The sequence below is a fragment of the Canis aureus genome, chromosome 32 (assembly GCF_053574225.1).
Source record: "Canis aureus isolate CA01 chromosome 32, VMU_Caureus_v.1.0, whole genome shotgun sequence".
NCBI classification, from domain to species: domain Eukaryota; kingdom Metazoa; phylum Chordata; class Mammalia; order Carnivora; family Canidae; genus Canis; species Canis aureus.
This window is the reverse complement of record NC_135642.1, coordinates 35,339,547-35,359,584: the sequence shown is the minus strand read 5'-3', so window position 1 is coordinate 35,359,584 and position 20,038 is coordinate 35,339,547. Positions and strand designations below refer to the sequence as shown.

At 51.9% G+C, this 20,038-nt stretch overlaps 1 protein-coding gene across 6 annotated transcripts in view; it reads left to right on the top strand.

Annotated features, from left to right (window-relative positions):
- Window positions 1-2,444: 2,444 nt before the first annotated feature.
- MEGF11 (multiple EGF like domains 11) overlaps window positions 2,445-20,038 on the top strand; it is a 343,797-nt gene continuing 326,203 nt past the window's right edge. For 5 of the 6 annotated variants that reach the window (XR_013370476.1, XM_077881550.1, XM_077881548.1 and 2 more), the window contains exons 1-2: window positions 2,445-2,499; window positions 10,279-10,381. The gene's annotated coding sequence lies outside the window, so the exon portion shown is untranslated. The remainder of the gene's footprint in view (window positions 2,500-10,278; window positions 10,382-20,038) is intronic. The other variant, XM_077881549.1, reaches the window with a different exon arrangement.

Here is a 20,038-nt window from a genome sequence, read left to right as displayed (position 1 = left end):
CAGAAAACCAGGCAATCCCCAGCCTGGCCCAGAGGGGGCCGGCAACCCCCAGCTGCGTGCAATTCAGGCCTGAGAGCCTGGCAGTGTGGGAGTGTGTGAGAGGGAGGGACGGGGGATGCTTCCCGTGAATTGGGCTGTTGAGATGGGGTGGAAGGGTTACCCATTTCCCCAGACTGGGGCTTGAGAATTACAAAAGGATGTCTACCATAGAGAGGTGAGGGGGAGAGGCATGGCGGGAGGTAGAAGGTATACTCCAAAAGGCAAGGTGGAGATGAAGAAAAAAATATGCCAATACCTACCTACCATGTATAATATAATTAATTGCTCACAGTTATCCAGTGCCCCTATGTGTTTCATTTGATTTCATCCTTAGAGGGTCACAGTGCTGTTATCATTCCCATCTTACTCACAGGTAACTGAGGTTAGCGAAGTGAAGTGGCTGCCGAGGGTCAGGGTTAGTAGGTGGTGGAGCAGGAGTACAAACCCAGAAAGTTGGGACCTCTTCTCTTAGCCTTTGGCATCCCTGATACCCACAAACTGCAGCATATCAGAGCCGGAGAAAGCCTTGGAGAGTATCTGTTTCAGCCCCTTCATAGTCAGTTGGGGAAACTGAAGGCTAGAGAGGCGTAGCTATGGTCCAAGGTGACACAGCTGGTTAGTGACAGCCCTAGGATCTGACCAGGATTAGAGTGAGGCAGGAAGATGCCCAGGATACCGAATTTAAGGAGGTGCTCCCTCTCAGATGCTGACTCTGCACATGCATGACACCGAGCTTCAGCACCTCTTTCAATGCAATGCCCTAGGTGCCTCTCTTGCTTACCCCAATCCCAGCCCTGGCCAGATGCGTCTTCTGGTTTTTGTGGTAAGAACAACAGAGGCTCCCGCATGGGTTTATTTTTTGCACTTGATGTCCTAAAGCAGGGGACTTGCCAACATCCCAAGGCAGGTTTCTACCCAGGGTTGGATGGAGGGTCTGCTTCTGGTTGGTACTGTGGAAGGGACAGGATTGAAGGGGGGCAAACTCAGAGCCCAGCAATTAGAGGCGAAACTGGGAGAATGATGATCCTGATTGAGGAAGCAGGGCTGCAGAATGGGATCTGCAGGAATCGGGACCCTGCAGTTCTCCTCCGATTCCCACAGGGCTGAGATGAGGAAATGCCAAGGAAAACATCTTGCCCCAGGACGCAGACGATAATCAGTGGTTGATCTTTGAGGGTTAGGTGCCTAGACACAATTACAGACACTTTTCTCAAAGCTTCAGACAACCTGTTTGCTTTATTTGTAAGAAATTCCTGGGGGAGAGGTGTGTATCGCACCAGTCTGGGCCTTCCTGCTCTTGTTCTAGTTCAAGGAGAAAGGGAGACAAATCACACAAGCAAAGTACCCCGCTGCTGCTTTATCCCTAATAAACAGAAGTAGGTTGGCAAGTCCCGCATTGCTCAGAGAGGAGTGGGGCTGGAAAGAGGGGGTTTCACTCTCTACTGCTGTGCCAAGTCTTCCACTGGGGCTTAGCACCTCCTAGAGTGGTGTGGGGGCTAGCCAGGTGGCTAAAAGTGGGAGAAGGCTTCCTCCTAGTGGCCCTGGGGACTGGGGGCTTGGGACAGGCAGGAGGAGTGGATCATCTTCTGGCATTCTCGCCTTTCCAGGGAGGAGGAGGGGTGGTCCAGGCCTTGCCTCTGGAGGAGACCTGAGCAGGCAAGTCTTGCTCTCTTCCCTCTGGAGCTCAGTTTCCTCCTCTTCCCAGGCTTGGCTCAACCCAGCTTGCTCAGGGGTTTGACATTCTGCACGTTGTGGCTTCTTGCTTTTTCCTCTGGGCCCAGAAATTTCTCAAGCCGGTTTCTGGGGTTCCAGTCTCCAGCCCTGGCGGGTCCCTGTCTATCCTCAGCCTGTTACCAGCTGGCCTGGGGGGTACCCCCACCCAATAACCCCGGGGAGGGGATCTCCCACCCCGAGGTACCCGCAGGTGCAGGCGTTTTGACCCACCCGGAGGGAGGAGGGAGGAGGGAAGATAAAGGACAGTAGAGGAGGGAAAAGGTTAAAAAGGAAGAGAAAAAATAGCGAAGAGACACGGAGAGAGGACAGAGGGATGGGAGAGGACCAAGCCGAAGGGCGAGAAGGCGAGGCGGACGGCAGGCTGGTGGGAAGGGAGGCTGGAAAACCCAGGGATCCGGGGAGAGGGGAAGCCGGAGAGGGGCGGAGAGGAAAAGGCAACGGGCGAGCGAGGGAGGAGAGCGAGGTCTGGGAGGACCGGGCGGGAGCAGGAGGGGAGGGGAGGGGAGGGGAGCGGGGGGGCCGCGCGCGGGGGGAGGGCGCTGGGAGGGGCCGCGCCGGGGGCGGCTCCGCAGCGGCCGCGGCTCGTGCGCCCGGCGGTGGCTCAGTCGCTCCGTCGCTCGCCCGCGGGCCCCGCGCCCCGCGCCCGCCCCCCGCGCCCGGCTCAGCGCTGCCGGCGGCTCGGGCTGCGGAGGACGGGACCGCGCGCCCGGGCGGCCGCCGGAGCAGGTAGGTGGCGCAGCGGGGACGGCGGGGACGCGGGGCCCGGGGGGCGCGGGGGCGGCGGCGGGGGGCTGCGGCCCCGGGGAGGGGGCTCTGCGGCCTCGCGGCCAAACTTTCCAGCGGCTCCGCGGGGGCCGGGCTGCGGGAGCCGAGTTTGCGCGGGGAGGCGGCGGGGGCGGCGGAGGATGCCCGGGCGTGGGCGAGCGCGGGGGTCCCGGGGTCGCAGGCGCCCGCCCTCCGGCCGCGGGGGGACCCCGGGGCTCTCCCGCCCCCGCCGCCCGGGGCGCGCCCCCCGCGCGCGGAGCCTCGGGCGCCCTCCAGCCGGGAGCCGCGGGGCGCAGCCAGGTCCCCCCGGGGCCCGCGGGGCGCCTCGGCCGCCCAGCCCCGGCCCGAGCCCCGCGCGCTTTTGCTTATTTTATTTTTGGAGGCGCCGAACGGAGCGCGTGCGCCTTTCGCTCCTTCCCATCCCGTCCCTCCGGTTCCCTTCGGGGAAGCCCGGCGGGCTGACTTCCCGGGCGGCCCTCGGGTCCCCGGCGCACCCCCCTCCCTCCCCCCCTCCGCGGCTCCCGAAGTTAAAAGCGAAGCGCGGCGCTCCCGGTGCGCGCCCGGAGCGCGGGCCCCAAGTTGCCAACTTGCCGCCCAGGCCTGCGGGGGCCGGAGCTGCGGGAGCGGTGGCGGCGGCAGCCCGCGGAGCTACAGAGCGCCGAAGCCGCCTTCCTCCCGGACTTTACTATTATTGTTTTTTTCTTCTAATGAGTTAGGGGGGAAAGAAAAAAAAAAAAAAAGACTCCAAAAAGGCGCAGCATTGGCCCCCGCGGGCGTCGAGGTCCGCGAGTGAGACGCGGCCCCGGCCGGTCGGGGCGCCCCGGTTTGCGAGGCCCCAGCCCCGGCTGCCGCTCCAGGACCCGCGCGCCGCGCTCCGTCCTCCGTGGCCGCTCCCGGATCCGCCCGCGCCTGGCCCGCGTGGTCACGTCCCCTAGAAAAATATGTCAAAGTGGCTGCGCTGCGGGATCCCCCGCTCCGTGCGCTGGGGGCCGAGACGGCGGGGGCCCAGGCGGGTCGGAGGGGGCCCTGGGGTGGTTGGGGATCCCCGCGGACTCGGCTCGCCGTGCGGGGCCATCGGGGTCCCCTCCCCCTCCCCTCCCCCTCCCCCTCCCCCTGCGCTCTGCCGGGGAGGCGGGGGTTAACTCCCGAGCGGAGGCTGCCCGGGGCGGGGCGGGGCGGGGGCGCCCACCGGAGCCTGCGGGGCGCGTGGGGTCCCCGAGACCGCAGTGGCCGCCCGTGCGGCTGCCTCCCCGGAGCTGGCCGCCCCAGCTCGCACCGCCTCTGCTGGAGCGCTGCTGGGGCGGTTCTCCCGAAGGGTCTGCAGCGGGCTCGTGCGGCCCTGAGCTGGGGGCTCTGTCCCGGAGCTCCCCGCAGGTTGGCCGGGGTCCCCGGAGGGCGTGGAACCCACCAGCAGGTGCACCCCTCAGCTCCTGTGGCGGGTTTCCCTCGTGCTCGCCACCCACCATCTCTCTCGGTAGCTCACAGATTGCTTAAGGCCCTAGAAATTCAAGGTCTCTTCGGTCTCCATCGCTTCCTCCCATCTCACAGCTCAGCACACCGAGGCGGGGAGAAGTGAAAGGACTTGCTTAGAGCTGGGTAACGGGGTGGAAGGAAATGTCAACTGGGGCCTCCTGACTCCTGGTTCAGGGTTTTTTTTTTTTTTTTTTGGTTTTGTTTTATTTTTTTCCCCCCAATACTCTATGCCGGCATCATCACTTTTTTAGCATGGGGCAGGTGCTTTCTGGCAGGACACGGCGTGGAGGACTGGTCCTGAGTTTAGAGGCAGAGGACTGCAGAGGAAGGGTCTCTTGGTAGCTGCTGTGCTGGGATCACCTCCCAGGACACATCACTGAGGCGACAGTTTGTTGCATACCTATCCTGTGCCTGCACTGAAGTCTGCCGGTGAAGGGGGCCCTTAGACCTGAGCCAGCCCCATAAAGCCCTTAGACCTGAGCCAGCCCCATAAAGTGCAACCCACGGGGAGAGCAGTCATTGTCTTTTAGCCACGGAAGCTTGGCGATCTCAGGTGAAATCCCTCTGGGAGGGGGGCAGAGTGATGGATAAGTCTCCGGAGAAGGGAGGATTTGGAATGGAGCCCTGGGTAGATTCTAGTGCGGGGAGGAAGATTGTGGGACACAAGGCTGGGGCACAAAGAGAGGGGCAGGAAAGCTCATGACTTGTTCAGTGACTGGTCAAAGGACAGTGGAGTCAGGGTGGATGAGAATTTGGCTTTTGAGAGAAAAGCACTAGGACGGTTGGAAGAGCCAGCTCCTCAGACAGCGAATTCAGAATGTGTCCCTAGAGTCTTCTAGTGCAAGGTCTAGGGTGAGCAATTGGCTGGGAAGTCAGCACCCCATGAGGCAAGGGCTATAGTCAGCCTTTTGCTTCTCTTTTACCCTTTTCTACTTGTTGCCTAGCTTTCAAATAGTTCCTTTGCCTCTTCCCATCTGTAACTTTTAGAATTTAGATACTTGAGGGTGTGGAACATACTACTGGACCTACTATGGGCAGGGTGTTCGCCGTGCTAGGGATATTTGGTCAACAGATAGTTTTTAAGCTCCTCCTTTTTGCCAGGCACTGGTCTAAGCGATACACTGATGAACCAGACAGGCTGAGTCCCAGACCTCATGATGCTGACGTTCTAGGTTCCAGTTCTCCATGAGGTAAAGTGTCCTTGCGGAATGGAGGCAAATACACAAAAGATGTCTGAAGAAATGGGACAATGTGACAGAGAATTCTGAGCCTCTCCAGTGGTTCAAGGCTCTGAGGTGAAAGGCTGGAAGCTGTTGGCTATGAGATTTGGAGATTCTGTGGTCTTCCATGACCCCGGCTCCTGGTTGCCAAGGGTAACCCAGAGGCAGCTGCATTGAGGACCTTAGATATGGCATTGGGGAACAAACGGCTCTGCAGAGCTCCTGCCGCCCAAGCACAGGGGGAGGGAGCTGGTGAGTGCTGGCAACTGTGGTCTTGCTAGGTATCCATAGAGACTGGTACCAGGTAACCGTGTACCTCTTAAATTCCAGCATCCACAGCTACTTGAACTCCGTAGCCCCATTGTACAGATGGGTAAATGGAGCCCTGACTCTGCAGATTGGGACAGCTATGCAGAAGGGAGCCCAGTACTGTAGAATCCAGGTATTCCTGATCTCTGATTCGATTTAAAATAATGCTCTTTCCTTCCCATTTTGTAGACTGGGGGTTCTTAGACTTCACTACAGGAGGCTTGTTTAAACACAGATTGCCCTGAAGTTTCTGATCCAGTGGGTCCAGGGCGGGTCCAGTAAATAGAATCTGTAACGAGTTCCCAGGCGATGCTGATGCTCTTGGTCCAGGACCACACTTTGAGAACCACTGTGGTAGAACAAGGGAAAGTGAGAGGTTTTCTTGAGGTTATGCAGTGGAGGAGCCTGGGACAAAGGCTATGATTTAGCTCTAGGAACTCCCAGAATTTGCCTATGCATAATCCCCTCCCCCGGACCCCCCAGGAGGCCATAGAATTAAAAGAATATTTTATCTTCATCAGCACACACACAGAGAGAATATATTGCAATGTAATTAGGGAATAAATAGGTGTCATGTGTTGGATGTAGACTCCATGCCCTGTGGCTCTGTGGGGGTTTATTATAGCAGTGGTTATAATTGAAAAGGTGTCATCTGCTTCGAGAACCCCTCATGAAACTTTCATGACCTGGGTGGTCAGTGTCCAAAAAGGCAGGTCTTCTTCATTTAAAAGACAGAAAGTCAGAGGAATTGCTTCTCCTGCTAATGGGACTATCTGTGTTTGACAGTAACTATGCAATGTGTTCTCAGAGGAGAGAGGAAAAAAAAAAACAATCGAACAGCCAGTGTGAATGGAGAGGGGTTGGAGGAAGTCCACATCACGGGTTTACAGATCTGTTTGTTGAACATTTTGGAATGTTTTGAAACTGTTTCACCTATATTTCTGATGTGAAGCTGTATCTCAGCAGGAGGAAAGGAGAGTTTGTGTTTCAACTTCGCTGGTTGGTTAAATGTAACAGCACATTTTATCCCCAACGTGTTAATTAGACCCCAAAGAAAAGAACCATAAAAGGGTTGTTTTCCTAAATGCTGGCATTTTTCATCTGGATCCTATTTATTGATTATTTTACAGTTGAGAAGGAGCAAAAAAAAATCCATGTTTTTATAGCAAATAAAGCTGGCTGCAGTAATTATGCAGGCTCAACATGTCTGTTCTGGAGCAGGAAGTTGGAATTTAGCCTGACTCTCAAACATTTGGGTGAGATCTAATTGAGAAAGACATTTCAAAGAACAAATATTTAGGAATGCGGAGTTTCGCTGATGGTCTCTCTGGGCCAAGTGCAAGTACCTTGCTTCTAGCTCCATCGTCAGAGGTGGAGGGATGCTGCAGGGAAGGACCTGGTCGGTAATGTTAAGGCCATAGTCAAATTGTGAGGCTGAAACCTAGAGATAATTAGTGAGGCTTAGTAAAGGGAAGAAAGATGCTTTCAGGGAATATATGTCCCTTGGAACTGATGAGCAAAGGGAGAATCAATCAAGTATAGATCGAACACTTATCGATTGTCCAATCTCGGCACAGGCACAATGAGGGGAGGGACCAGGACTTTTACTTGTTCTGTATCTCCCATAAAGCTTGGCTCAGGTACCTTTAGGGACTGAAGTCCTCTATTGGGGTGGGCATCAGTCAGCGCTGTAAATAGCAGAAAACTTGAACTCAACTGCTTGAAGCAGTAAGGAACTTGGTATCTCCCATTGTAAGAGGTGTGGGTTATGTCTTCCTCGAGTTTGGTTCTTTCAGTTGTTCAACAGCATCATCAAGATCTAGATTCTTTTCATCCTTCCTTGTCCATAAGGTCACAACAACAGTTCCGGGTATTATACCCTTACAATAAGAAGCAGGGGGCAGGAAAGGCGGGAGGGGGACCTTTCTCGAAGGTCCCAGGGCAGACTCTCCCTTGGGTCTCATTGGCTGGAAATGTGAATCACATGACCGTGTACACCAACCACAGGCAAGGGAAGAAGAACACCCTCACTGGCCTAGAACAATCTTGATTTGTGTGTTGGGCGTCAGAGAGGAATGCTCTTGGAAAGAAGTAACCAATGGCACCCGCCATAGAGTTTAAGACTTGGGTTTGAATGGTCTGCCTACGTTTTAGCCTTGTGACCCTAGTCAAGCCTTTGACTTCTTTGAGCCTCAGTTTACTGATCTGTGTAATGGAGATCTATTGGGATGATAAATCCAAATTAATAATTACAGTTGATTGAGATACAAGAAGTAGGTTATTTGAAGATCCGATCTCTGACATCAAAGAATTCTGATCCAGTGCAGGAGGCATTGAGAAGACTAGGCTATCAAATAATCAGAGAATAAAGGGTAGGTAAATAATAATGACTTGCAGACCAACCTTGGTGCGAGGAGTATGACATCAGTGGGCGGCACAGTACCTAGGGAAGGCTTCCTGGAGGAGGTGGTTCATGTGCATCCTGGAAATCCAGCATGTACGTATGGATGGGTTATTAGCTCCTTCTGCCCAATATGCTTCCTCTTGCTTTTCTCAGTGGTAAAATGGGGTCATTAGGCCAAGACGAGATCTCATCTCTGTAGTTACAGTGTCTTCGAGAGTCCGAATTTAGCCAGCCGTGATTCTGGCTGGCAGGCAGGTCACGGCTGCTTCCTTACCATCTTGGATTCGTGGTTTCTGCGGACCGATCAGTCTCCACCTCTCATACTACCTTTCAGTCATTGATTAGATATTATTGTTATCACTGTTATTATTTGGATATCTAGTTGCCATTGTAAAACTCACATGCCTAAATTGAAATCTGATGTCTTCCCATGTCTCAAGCCATCTGCTCTTCTGGATTCTTCATTTTTGTTGTTGGCACCACCGCCTTCCCAGCTGCTTGGGCTCAAAACCTCAGCTATGCTCTTGATGCCCACCCCCTTCCTCTACTGCCAATATTCATGCACTAATTTTCTCCCTTACATTTCTGGGATAGAAGTCCTCCTTTACAACGGGAGATGTCCTCTTCGTTCGCGTTCTTTCTGCCTTGTGCTGGGCCTTGGCACTGGCCTCCTGCTCCTGTCTCCCATCCTGCTCTGGGCACAATGCATGGGAGTGCACAGGGACACATGTCACAAGGAGCCGTCTGTGGGGCTTTGCAAGTGGTATAGTTTGTAATTCGAGGGCAGAGGTGGCAATGAGTCTGGAATCTGCAGACATGTCATGTGGCTTGTGGGGGGCAGGAGCAGGGCATTTCCCAGCCTCATATTTCTCTCTCTCCTTTGAGTCATCCTAAGACATTGGTTATTCTCCACTTGTTACCTTACATTTTTTTCTGTAGTCTTCAGTAGATGAAGCCCAAACTCTTCAAATGGACATTCCAAAGCTGTGCTGCCTCACCATCCCTACCTGCTAGGACTCACCATCCCTGCCATCCCCAAGCCTGCTTCAAATCCTGTCTTTCTCTGTGTTTAAGCTGAGCCACCCTCTCCTAAGGCTGGTGTTAGAGGGACATCCCCGACCACCAGAGCCCACAGTGATCTCGAAGCATTGATCTTTCCTTCTCCTGAACTTGTGTAGTAATTACGCTATACCACCAATTCCGTACATGCTGATGTGACGCTGGTGTCATTGTTCTGCATCTGGCTGGAATGTTCCTTATCATCCCGATTGGACATGAGACCACGGAGGTCCGAGGTGGGGTGGGGGTAGATACTTCTTCGCATCCAGCATTGTGGCCAGCGGGCACCTGGCACCTCCATGTGTTTTTATTGAATTAATAAATCATACAAATAGGGGAAGTAAGATTATTTACCTGAATAGTCAGTTAATCTTTACTGTTTTTTTTTTCTTTTTTTAACTTCAATTTAGGGAAGGGACTAAATTTGATGACTGTCTGCTGTCTGCTGGGTACTACTTTAGGTGATTTTTCAGAAACTGTTTTAGATCGGCCTTGGAAGACCCCTGGGAAGTTGGGATTATTGTTGTCATTTTACTGATGAGAAAATGGAGGCTGGGAGAGGTGAAGCCGCTTGCCAAGCTTGCTCAGCCAGCGGGAGGCAGAGTGAGGGCCAAGGTCAGGCTCTTTCTTCTGTGTCTGTTTCATATATCTTTGTGAGGTTCTCCTGACCCTATGGTGCTCTGTTCTCTCAGATTCCTTTTTCTATTTGCTATGTCCCCCTGCCTCCTTCTGTCGCCTGTCTCTGATGAGGCCCAGACCCTGTTTTGTCCGGAGAGTGTGCTTGGGGACTTTTAAAGCTCTGACGATGGGGCACCTTGGGTGGCTCAGTGCTTTAGTGTCTGCCTTTGGCTCAGGTCATGATCCGAGGGTCCTGGGATCAAGTCCCGCATCAGACTGCAGGGAGCCTGCTTCTCCCTCTGCCTGTGTCTCTGCCTCTGTCTCTTTGTCTCTCGTGAATAAATAAATAAAATCTTTAAACAAAAAAACAAAATAAAACAAAAAAAACTCTGACGTTTCCTATGACTTCCTGAGGACCTACCTGCTCCTCCTGTTAGCTTGTGGCTCATAGTGATCACTCACCTTTTTACCTTGACTGTCTTTCCGGCCACCTGCAAGCCTGGGCTAGAGATTTCTTTAGAGCATAAAACATCCTGCTAGTGGACTCAAGCCGGGCTTGAGCCAGGTTTTCTGAACTCCTCCGCCCTTCCCCTCCCCCATCCCACCCTTTGTGTCCATCCGCTCTCACCTGCCACCACTCCTGTTCTTGTGTCTCAGGTATCACCTGTGGAAGGAAGACACCGCTGATTTCAGCAGGAGTGTGGTCTGTTGGAGGAGTCTCCAGCTCCAGGATTTCTGACAGGCATTCTTCTGTCCTCTGGTTTGTTTGTTCGTTCATTCATTCATTCATTCTGTAAATACTGCATATTGACCACATGTTGAACATAGCGGAGAATGAAACAGTCTTTGCCTTCGTGGAGCTTGTATTGAAATGAGGGGAGACAGATGGTAAAAACCAAACACATTATATAATGTACTTTGTGATGATTATAATGAAGAAAGATAGCAAGGGAGAGGGGTATATGTGGCAATGGGATGCTGCTGTCTTATACAGTGTGGTTAGGGAAGGCCTCTCTGATGGTGACATTGGAGCAGAGACTGAGAGGAAGGCTGCCTTGTGGACATCAGGGGGCAGGGAGCACTGAGCAGAGGGAAGAGCCAGTGCAAATGCCCTGAGGTGAGAGCTTGCCTGGTGAGTCTGAGGATCAGCAAGAAGGTGGCAATGGAGACACAGAAGGGAGCTTGGTAGGGGGTGAGACTCCTCATCTGCAGCCTCCTCCTTGTCTCAGAAAACTGTCATCCTTCTCACAGCTGTTGCTACTGGCTGAAATAACCGCTCAGCAGGTTCCACTTGACCAGCACAGCTGTGGCCCCCACCCTGTAGAGGGCTCCCGTCTCTGCTATCTCTTGTCCGTCTACCTCTGCTCTGAGTTCCTATAGCTCTCTCCTCTTCACTGTACAGCTGAGCCCTGGATTGCCTGTCCGCTGGTTCCCTTCCCCCTGGGGTGTGCTGGTCACAACTCCCCAACCAACTAGCCCATCAAAACTGGTTTCTTTCCCCACCCTAGAAGCCAGCCCAGAATGGGGCTCTGTGTCTACCCATTGGTGATGCTGGTGTCAGAGGCGGGAAGGAGGTGGAAGCTTCTTTGCACTAAGCCCAGTGTCCCTACACGATAGACAGGAAATCTTTTATTCCAGGCATTCTTGGGGCACTTTGAGCTGGGAGCCTCTGGTGCTGCTGGGAGCAGGAGGAGGAATCTACCTTTCCCAGGACTTGGATGCAGCTTTGGCTCTGAATGGGGGAGGGAGAGGAGCTGAGATGTGGGGAAGCTGGCTTTTTTATCAGCCTTTATTGCTTGTTCTGTGAGGAGTAAGATGTTTCAGGAGCAAACGAGGAAGGAGTTCATTCACCTCGGGTTTGGGAGACCTCCCCGCCATCCGGGGCAGGAATTCTGGGTGCCGTGGTTGACTTGTGAGTGACCTTGGGTGAGTCATTTAACCTTTGCCTGTTCTACTACAGTTTCTTTTCAGCCAAGCCACCCATCTCCCCACCCATTGTTGAAGGAAATGACCAATAAACCTGATTTTAATTTATTCATCCACACACACACACACACACACACACACACACACACACACACGACAAGTGGGGGGTGGGGAGGGAGAAGCAGGCTCCTTGCTGAACCAGACCAGGGCTCCATCCTAGGACCAGGGATCATGACCTGAGCTGAAGGCAGGTTCTTAACCAACTGAGTCACCCAGGCACCCCTCAATAAACCTGATTTTTTAAGGACCTTAATGATTCCTTAGGTTCTTTTCTTTTCTTCTTTTCTTTTCAGAAAGAGAGCCTGGGTGAGGGGGGCGGGGGCAGAGGGAGAGAATCTTCAAGCAGAGTCCCTATGGGGGGCTCAGAGGGGCTCGGTGGGCTCGATCCCGTGAGCCATGAGATCACGACCCCAGCCAAAACCAAGAGCCACATGCTCACCTGGCTGAGCCACCTAGGCGCCCCTCCCTGGGTTTGTTTCTGCATTAATTTTCAGGCCAATGGTTTTAAAACTTCAGAAATGTGCAGATGGTTGCACTTTAAATGGGGAGAAAGCTTCCCACAGACCTCTAATATTGTCTTAAATTATTAATATAATAATATTTAAATATATGAATACAAAACTGGGCATAAATAACCTATGCTTATAACTCTTATACAGTATTAAATTCCAAACAAGTTTACAAATTAAAATGCAAACTACAAAGCCAGTAATACTCAGATTAACAATATTAATTTGACGTGATAGACACTGTTTTTCCATTAAGATTAAATCACCCCTTGCTACAGATTGTGGTTTTGGCTGCATGGAGCATTTTGGCTGCTTCCTCCGCCGTGTGCCCTGTGGTGACTCACCTGTCCTATTACATTTCTCAACTGGAGTGACTGTGAAACCTTTGTCCCTACAGCCTGCTGAGGGGTCATTTGGCTGGCCCTTGGCCCAAAAACATTTGTGTGTTAGGATGCTGCTTTTTTTCTCATTAGCCTGCACAATTAAAGGAGCTCTATTTAATTCTAGTGCAACAACAGACCCTGGTGCAAAGCTGAGCATTGAGACCCAGTGTCCCTGCTTGGTCTTTGAAATAAAAACACAACCCTGATTGTTACAGCGCCTCGAGAACCCCTGCTTGAGAACAACTGTTGAGCCCTCTGAATAGCGCCCCCAGTGGTCTGCAAGTTAATGCGAGAGTTGCTGCTGATTTTTCAGCAATCCTAATAACAGGAACTATGTTCTGAGCCTTTGTTATGTGCTGTTTTTTCAAGAGGTACATAGACTAGAGGTGGATCTTATCTCCATTGCACAGATGAGAAGGTTGAGGCTCAGAGAGATTTACTCACCAGGGTCCCATTGATCATTGGCAGCATCTGGATTCCACTCAAATCTGCATAACTCAAAACCCATGAGCTTCCCACCAGGCTGCACTGCCTCCCCATCTACAGGCCCTCACCAGGTTTCAGGCACTTTGAGCAATCAGAGTACAAGGACTCTGGAGTAATCGGGATCCTCTGAATTCTCACAGTGGTGGAGCAGTTAAGACATGTTATTTGTGCAAAAAGGAGAAGTGAAGCCAAGAAAAAAAGCAAGATAGCACTTAATAATGGTCCCCAGATCCTTAGGAGGCTTTAGCTGGCAGTGCCAGGGGATAGAACCTTCCCTGAAGGCCCCTGGGAGGAGTGCATGCTGGTTATTGCAGGAGAGGTAACTTAACAATGCTTACCTTTTTTAGGACTTCCCATTTGAGTGAGCAGTTTTTTGGTGCATTTATTTTCAAGTTTGTGAGTTTTTTAAAAAAATTATTGTGGTAAATACACATAACATAAAATTTACCGCCTTAGCCATTTTTAAGTGTACATTCTTAATATTGCGTGGCCAGTGCTACCATCCATTTCTGTAGTTATCTAGTTTGTGTTTTATAACAACTTTGTAGGTTATTGTCAGAAATGGGGGCCCAGAGAGTTTGAGTGACTTGCCCAAACTCCTACCCTAAACCTGATGCCTGCCTTGCAACAGTGACTTTGAGGGACAGTGCCAGGCTTGGTTTCCTGGAGGCTTGCGTGGGCACATGTGAGGTGGTCAGACTTCCTGAGATAAAGGCTAGATGGGTTGACCCCAGAGTGCTGTTCTGGTATTGATTCTGTGGGTCAGGGTAGGGGCGACTTACTCCTGTTGATTTAGGACCCACCCACCTTTCATCAGAGCAAAAATTATTTAAAGATTTTGTTTATTTATTTGAGAGAGAGAGTGTGGACAAGTGGGGATGGGGAAGGAGGGGCAGAGGGAGAGGGAGAAGCAGACTGGCTGCTGGGTGTGGAGCCTGATTCCAGGACCCTGAGATCATGACCTGAGCTGAAGGCAGATACTTAACTGACTGAGCCACCCAGGGGCCCTAGAGCAAAAATTATTTAAAACCCACTTCTAAAAAAAAAAACCACTTCTGCCGTTGGGAGATGCCCTTCCCCTGCCTGACCTGCCTGGTTCATCATCCAAGCTTAGAATAAGTATAATAATTAAAAACACCCCAAAACTTTTTTATCCTGCAGGATATGAGCAACAATCTACATATGCAAATAAATTGCATGCTAGTCTCCATGAATATTAATTTGGAAAGAGACTCTGAGGCCCTAAATACACTCAAAACCAACAATTTGTCATTTTGTAACTCCTCCTGGCTCGCGCTCCGATAATCACGGCCTTATTATATTTTAAGATTCCTCTGCTCCCAGCTGACCTCCCTTCTGAGACCCTTGAGGTTACCAGGGGGATGTCCCCAATTGGCAGATCAGAGGGCTGGGGGTGATGGGTGAATCATGACCCTGGAGCTGTGTGTGATCCTTGTCCTTTCCTGGTGGAGATTCAGGCACTGGCGCTTCTCGGATCCCAGCATTAGCAGCGAGTTCCCCAAGGCCAGGGGACAGTTTTGGGGAACACTGTGGGACAACTGTCAGCCTCATGCTCTTGTGCTGTCAGGGAGATGGAAGGGGTCTTGGGAATCAGCTTGTCCTACCTCTCACAGGCAAATTAGGAAACATACCCTGGGATGGGGGTGGGGAGTGGCCTGCCCGCCCAAGGTAACATAGTGACTTAATGGCAGGCAGCAAGAAATCTTACTCATTCTTGCCCTGAAAAGTGTATTTCTTCTGGAGTGTGTTTTTGTAGGATGGGGTGGGTAGGGTGGCATTTAAAGTTTGTATACTTTGGAGGAGAGAGTCATTCTTCTCCTGTGAACGTTCTCTCAGAGATAGACAGCTACTAAAAATCCAGTCTTGTCTCCCATTTGGGTGGAAAGAAAGGATTTCCTTCCACCCCCAGCAGATTTCCAGAATGAATGTGAGGTTGCATCCTGGAGCACACCCCAGCTGAAGGGATGGAAGTGGGAGGAATGTCTCTGAGGGAGCCAGATGGGGTTAAGGACTGGCTGGGGAGGACCGAGAGGTGGAAGGGGGTGGGACTGACAGGAATTTCTATGTCCCACCGTGCAGGGGAGGCTCCACTGGGCTGTAGGGGGGAGAATGTTGCAGCATCATGGTTCTACAAGAAGTTATCAGTTCACCTTTGGGCCTTTCTTTCTTTGTCTCTCTCTCTTTTTCTCCTCCTCCTCCTCCTCCTCTTCCTCCTCCTTCTTTAATGATTATTTATTTATTTGACAGAGAGAGCCAGAGAGTACAAGCAGGGGGAACAGCAGAGGGAGAGAGAGAAACAGGCTCCCTGTTGATCAGGGATCCTGATGAGGGGCTCGATCCCAGGACCCTGGGATCATGACCTGAGCTGAAGGCAGATTCTTAACCTATTGAGCCACCCAGGAGCCTCTGGGCTTCATTTTCCTTGTCAGTAAATATTGAGATAATTAATCACCTCCACTTTTTTTTTTTTTTTTTTTTTTTGAGAGGGCACAAGCATGGGTAGGGGCAGAGGGAGAGGGAGAGAGAATCCTAAGCAGCCTCCAACTCAGCTTGGAGCCCACCGTGGGGCTCGGTCTCTCTACCCTGAGATTATGACCTGGGTGGAAATCAAGAGTCAGATCCCGGGCAGCCCTGGTGGTGCAGCGGTTTAGTGCCGCCTGCAGCCCAGGGTGTGATCCTGGAGACTCGGGATCGAGTCCCACATCGGGCTCCCTGCGTGGGGCCTGCTTCTCCCTCTGCCTGTGTCTCTGCCTCTCTCTCTCTCTTGCTCTGTGTCTCTCATGAATAAATAAAAAATAAAAAAATCTTAAAAAAAAAAACAAAAAGAGTCAGATCCCTATCGGACTGAGCTACATAGGTGCCCCCACCCCCACTTCTTAATGTTGCTTTGTAAAGATTAAATAAGGATTTTAAGTTCCTTCATCACTCTCGGCACAGAGTAGGTGTTCAGCACATGTAGACTCCTTTCTTTTCCAGATGGATGGTCTTGACTGGCTGCACTGGGTCAGGATGGGTATGTGTGCGTCGGTGCATGTGTGGGGGGCTCCGTGTCTGTGATGTGTGTGTCTGCGTGTGTTTGTGTTTTAGAGTGTGGGGTGTAGTAGGTACGTATGTGTGTGAGCCTGTGTGCCTTTGTGTTTGTTAGTGTCTGTGTGTCCGTGTGTCAGGGTTTCTAGGACAGTGTGCTGCGCTCTAATGAGAGACAGAGAGGCAGAGACACAGGCAGAGGGAGAAGCAGGCTCCTCGCGGGGAGCCCGACGTGGGACTCGATCCCGGGACCCCAGGATCACGACCTGAGCCAAAGGCAGACGCCCAACCCCTGAGCCACCCAGGTAGGTGTCCCCTGGCCCCTTCCTAATTGCCCTGGGGGGTTTCCCTCTACCTCCCTCTAGAGGCACTCTGGCGCCTGCTCTCTGAGTCATTTGCATTAAGTTCGCATACATTTGCATATCATTTACATGGTCTACACAGACTCCGCTTTCAGTGCTGCAGTTTTCAAGGTAAAATGTAGCTGCTCTTCTTGAAGGGTATTATGTTAGAATTGCGGCGTTTTCTTTTCTCTCTGGTCCAGAACTCCGTCTTGGAATTGGGGCCCCCCCCGGGGAGGATGGAAGGCCCAGAAACCTGTTTTACCCTCCGTTGGCAAAGGGGACCGGTTTAGTGGGTACAGGCCCTGGGACCCTGAGAGGTGTATTTCTGGGGAGAAGACTTTCTTATTCCGTGGGTAGTGGCTTCTGAGCAGAGTCCACTATGTCATGTCACACCAGGGACAGATAGAGTCCAGCTTGTGTCCTTGTGCCTGCTTCTCAGGCTCCCACTGACTCACCCTTGGGGGGATGGGCAGGAAGGGCCACCTTGGGTTTTCAGCACCCCTATACCCGTTCCTGCCTGGGAACGGACTGTGAGACCAGGCTGAGTGGGAGACAAGGAGCAAAGAATGTCTTCTTTCAAACGCGTGATGCATAATTAATGATATCTCTATGCCGCAGAAACTACCAGCCCAAAAAGTTTCCCCAGTGGGGCTGTGCCCCTAAAGTGTCTTCCTTATGGGCCATCACTATCCTTGACATTCCCTCCCTTAGATATGGGTTTGAGTCCTGGCTGCATTGTTTTGGGCAAGTTACCTACAAGTTATAGGTTGTCGGAGAGCCCTTTTTCTCATCTGCAAAAGTGGAAATGATTCTAGTACTTAATAATAGTACCTGGGGTTGTTGTACAGATTAAATGAACAATGCAGGTAAAGGGCTTAGCTTAGTGCTTTGCACATAATGAAGATTCAGTGAGTTAGCATCTCCAGTCCCCATGGGCTCCATTAATAAAACAGAGGTTCTAGAGAATGTCTTTTACATTCTAGTATAAATTGTTCATCAGATACTTTTTAGACTGTGTACAGACAACAGGCTGCAGCCTTGAATCCCTTCAGTGCCTTTTAGGGAGTCGAGTCCCCAGGATACTCCGGTGGAAACATGCAGAAGCAGCATGGACGCAAGAGATTCCTTGTCTGTACCTCCAAGGATCCAGTTCCCCACCGTCCCCTGATTGAAGGGTCAGCAGTATCTGGTTTCTTTCTCAAAATCTTCTCTTGTATGTCTTTACTGCAAGCAAGGCCCTGCTGGACATCAAAAGCCATCCATGGCTGAGCAGATCTGGGGTTTCCCAGAAAACAGAGTTTGAGGCAAAACTTGGTGCTAGTGCTTTACAGAGGCCAGGTAGGGGAGCAGTCCCAGGGCTAGGAGAGTGCAGGGAAAGGGGAAGTAAGACAAGGAAGGAGGAAAAGCAAATGTCCAGGGCCACAGCTCCTGGAGGACAAAAAGCTGGTTGCTTAGACAGGAGGGATGTCTCTGGAGGCCAGGTGGTGCCACTGTGACCCAGAAGAGTTTGAGGGTGGGAGGGAGAGCTTATCTGCCTACATCGTGGTTTTTCCCGCACGGCATTAACCTTCTCGCACTTCTGGGTCATCTCCTGTGGGTAGCCACTGGAGAAGCCAATCCCATGCCCCCATGGCATGGCACTCAGCTGAGTCCGGGAGTGATGAGAACAGCCAGTTCCTCCGTGTGTCCAGTGGGTCAAACCTGGGCAGCGGAGCTGCTATGGCTCCCGTGATGCATGCAGTGAAGGCTCTGCCAGGGCCCAGCCTTCCCCCTGGGGGAGGTTGAGATAGCCCACGGCGTTGGATGAGACCGTGTGGGGGTGGCGGCCCGGCCCACCGTGGAGAAGGCTGATGGTCCAGGGGGCAGATGGGACCAAGCAAATCTGGGAAGGGACCTAAACGGGATCTGATCCAGCCACTGTTAGTCAGTTAATTACTCCACTGTGAGGGCCAGTGCTGGAGTCTGGCCCTTATTCTGCAGGCAGCAGGGAGCCAGCAGACACCTGCTTAGCTAGGACAGGGTATATATTAGTCTGCCCAGGTGCCATAACAAAATACCGTAGCCTGGCTGGCTGAAACTACAGAAATTCATTTTCCCTCAGTTCTGGAGGCTGGAAGTCCAAGAGCAAGATTCCAGCCAGTTTGGTTTCTGGAGCTCTCTTCTTGGCTAGCAGATGGCTACCTTCTTGCTGTGGGCTCATATGGCTTTTTTCTGGGATGTGTTCCCTCTTAGGGAGGGAGAGAGAGAGTGCACCGGAGCTTATGCTGATATCTTTTCTTATGAGGACACTAATCCTATCAGATCAGGGCCTCACCCTATGACCTCATTTGACCTTAGCTACCTAGCTTACTCCAAATACAGCAACACTGAGGGTTAGGGCTCCAAGACGTGAAATTTGGGGGAACACCCTCAGTTCATAACACAAGGGTTATTTGGAGAAGGTCTGTTTTCAGGTCTACTTGTCACAGAACACAAAGAGTCAGGCGTGAGCTGTTCCCAGAAGCCCTGGCGTTCCCAACTCAGAGCTTACTGTGGAGTTTCATTCAGTGGTGGGTCCCCCTATAACACCCATACATGTCTTAAACAGAGGGGAGAATGTTCTTTCTGGGTGAGGCATGGTGATTCAGAGCACCAGGTCAGGGACGGGAGTGCCTGGGGTGAACCCCAGCTCTACCATTTAAAAGCTGGGTGACCTTGGGCAGGTGATAAAATGTCTATTGAACACTTGATACGTGCCTGGCTCATTTGAGCTGGTGGGGATGTAGCAGTAAACAATACAAGACAAGCAGACTGGACTCTGTCCCCCGTGGAGCTTACATTCTAGTGGAGGGAGCCAGGCTAAAACCAAAATCAGTTATAGGTGACAGAGCATATTTGAAGATGACGAGCGATGTGGGGAAAAGCAGGAAAGGTGAAGTGATGGAGTGGGGGAGGTTGGCAGCTTAAAATGGAGTGGTTAGAGAGGATCTCAGCAGAGAGGTGGCATTGAAGTAATAGGCTGAAGGCGGTGAGGGAGTGAGTAATGCTGGTCTGTAGGGGAGAGCTCTCTGTGCCTCAGTTTACTCACCTGTACAATGGGTTGTGATAGCACCTAATGCACACAGCTGCTTTGAGACCAAAGTGAATTAATCCATGCAGTGGGCTTTGAGCATGTTCTCTTCATCACTGCTGCTCAGGTAGGAGCCTGTCCCTGCTGCCTCTGGGAGGCACACCTGGGCACCAGACTACAAGGGCTTTTGGTGGCCTTCATCTCTCCAGGGGTGGGAGCGGCTCTTCTCCAACTCTCTCTATCTCCTCATTAAAAGGGGACACACCGCCTGCAGTTTGCGAAGCAACATGTATTTTCTTTCTACTCGAGCATCTAACTCCCAGAGGGAATTGCAGAAGAGCCTTTAGCAAAATCCAGGTTTGGGAAGCAGCTTCAAGGCTTTCTCGGGCGGGCGTATCTGCAGACCGAGCAGGGCAGGTGTTTCTAGCTGGGCTGAGGGGATGGGGGTGTGGGAAGTTGTCCACCTGGACAAGCAGACCCACAGCAGGTGGGACCCGGGCCAGGCCCTGCTACCCGGTTCCTTGCTGTGTGGCCCTCATCAGCAGGCACGGACAGTCCCACCAGCAATCGGGACACCATTATTTACTATTGCAGAGATTTTTGTGGCTGTGA